Here is a 3,036-nt window from a genome sequence, read left to right as displayed (position 1 = left end):
TATATATATATGTATATATATATATATATATATATATATATATTAGATGACATTTTCTGTTTTTCCAAATTTTTAACTGTAGTAGAAATTTTTCCCAAATTTATATTTTTCATGAAATTTTAAAAACAAAAACTGATGGTAATATGCCATTTATATTTTAAGATGGTAATATGCCATTTATATTTTAACTGTAGTAGAAAATTTTCCTAAATTTATATTTTTCATGAAATTTTAAAAACAAAAACTGATGGTAATACGCCATTTATATTTTAACTATATGAGGTGTCTGTTTGGTCGGAGTAGTTAAGGTGTGAAGCGTGTGTAATGTTGCTCCTGGGGCTGGATGCTGAATAAGTGGTTAACGACAGCTTTGACTGCTTAAGGCGTGCCTAGTTACGCATTATATATATATATATGGAGGACGAATTTGATGAAAAAAAGAATATTGAATTGGAGTCCAATAAATAGTTAGATGAAATTTAAGCTCTTATGTTATTTATGTTATATAATTATGATTTTGAAACAAATATTTTTGTTGAAAACTTGAAAAAATGAATATAATTCCTATAAATTTATTTTAGATGTTTGGTATGTATTATTTTAATTATTAAATGATTTTTAAATTGATTAAAAATTTAAAATAATATTAAAATAACGTAACGTTTTATTATTATTATTAAATTTTACGCTAAGGCGTTGCCTAAGCTCATCCTACCCGAAACTTAACCTTCACGTATCGTCAAGTATTACGCTTTTTAAAACACTGATTTTTACCATATTCTACTCTCAATTCTTATGAATGTAAGAGTTTCACAAGATATTTATTACACAACGTGATTTCCTTTCATAAAATTTTCATTTTCTCTAAACTCTAATCGGTAATTGTTTGTATCATTTTACTTGTTTTATGCCCACTTCATATTTTGAGGCTCATTATTTCCCCAACCAAATATATCTTTCATTATAAATAAACATCCGTATTTCAAAATTTATCAACGGATGTCTAATCAATCGAAAATGTGCATCAATTTTGCATCTTATTTTAAACAATAGCCCTAACTCTAAAACCTAATTGATTAGTAAGTTAAACAATTTTTCTTTTAGATCTCCTCGTGCTTAACTATTTTGTAAGTTCACATCCATAATATACTCGATACACAAGATTAAGCCTCTGTTTGATGAAAATTAAAATTTTGATTTAATTTAAGTAAAAGTCAACAATTAATTCTAACTACAAATTTCATGGGATTCATAATTTTTCAACATCACATTTCATCAATTTTTATTAAAAAAAATTTATTAAAATTTTGATTTTAATCTCCACCAAAAAAAAAAAAAGTGCTAAATATGAAGATTGAAGAAATGTATACCATAAAATTTCTTAATCTTTAATGAACATCTAGTTATTAACGAAGCCCTTCAATTAAGCACCAGTTTGACAATCATTATTTTTGAAATATTTTTTCTCTATATATACTCATTTTCAATCACCATTCATACAATAAAATATTATGCACATAAGCTCACAATTTTTTTTCCCAACTTTTTAATTATATATTTTCCTATAAATTACTATTCAAAACTCTAATTTTTCAAATAATGGTCGTCAAATAGGGGCTAAATTTATTGTATCCAATGAGGCCTTTTTTATTATTTGATAGTAAGAAAAGGTTGAAGAGATCTGTCATTATCCCATACTGGATCTACAAAATCCGGTTGAGTTCTTCCTCTACAAGCAAGGTTCGACCAGTTGTACATAGCATCTCATGCTCACTCCAATCGAGCACGCTGGACACGGGACCCTCCATACATGGATTAGGTTTGACTTGATGATAAAACCACATGTGACATCATGATCAAGGAAAGTTGTACTCAAAACCTTTGATCTACTGTTAAGGATATGCATGGCTACAGAGGTCCATAAAATAATAATTATGAGAGAAAAAGTAATATAGAAAGCTGACTTAAAATGACTCACACTTTTGCATTATCTTTTCAGCATCATCATTGATATCTCTCCACTAGTTTAGATTAAAAAATATAAGTTTTTGATTAGTTTATATGAGCATTAAGCTCATAGGATTCCATTCTGCGTTCCTAAATCATGTTTAAGGTCGTGGATTAGTTAAAGTTCATTATAGGAAAATGCAGTTATATCAATTTATATGCACATAAAGAAGACGTTTCCGTTGGTGTAAATTTGATCCGCAGTATTGGACGAGATTAGACATATTAAAAAAAGAAGATAAATTTTTTTGCAATATATTTTTCATTTTTCGATTGTGACTAATACCCATTGTCTTTTAGAGAAACGGGTTCTGTGTGTAAGAATTTTTCAAAAATTAGGTTGAAAAAAGTTGACTTTGTAGTTAGTTGACTTGCCCTAAAAAGTTTGCCAACTTTAGGGGTGGTAAAAGGGTATCCCTTTAGCAAAAGGAGTTTATTAATTAGGATTTTCTCTTTTAATGGACCTTTACTCATTGCAATGAAAACTCCCTCCCTCCCTATATTTTATATTTGTATGCATGTATATAACACAAAAAATGTTTGTTTGAAGGCATGCGTGCTCTAAAAAGAAGTCGATTAAATTTTGTGGGATTGTACCATTTAATCTTATCTAATAATTACTGCTCATTGAATATCTACAATGTATGTTAGGGAGGATTGACAAAAAAAATCTTTTGAATACCTAATTTACCATTACATATTTAGCTGTATATCTAATATACCTTTATTTAATTTTAATTTTGAGGATTGAGGAGAAACTTTTGAATATCCAATTTACTCTTTCATATTTAGCTATATACTTAATATACCCGTATTTAATTTTAGTTATGTTAATATTTAATTAATAATAATAAATTCATTGCATATTTAGTTATATACCCAATATACCCTTCTTTAATTTTAGTTTTGTTAATAATTAATTAATAATATTAATTTAATTTATTCAACATGAAATTTAAAAAAAAATCATTTTCTTTCCCATTTGTCAATGATTCCCTAAATTAATCTTTTTAATATTATATTAATTTT

Source organism: Olea europaea, chromosome 7 (assembly GCF_002742605.1).
Source record: "Olea europaea var. sylvestris chromosome 7, O_europaea_v1, whole genome shotgun sequence".
Taxonomy (NCBI): Eukaryota; Viridiplantae; Streptophyta; class Magnoliopsida; order Lamiales; family Oleaceae; genus Olea; species Olea europaea.
Note: the sequence above shows the minus strand (reverse complement) of the source record.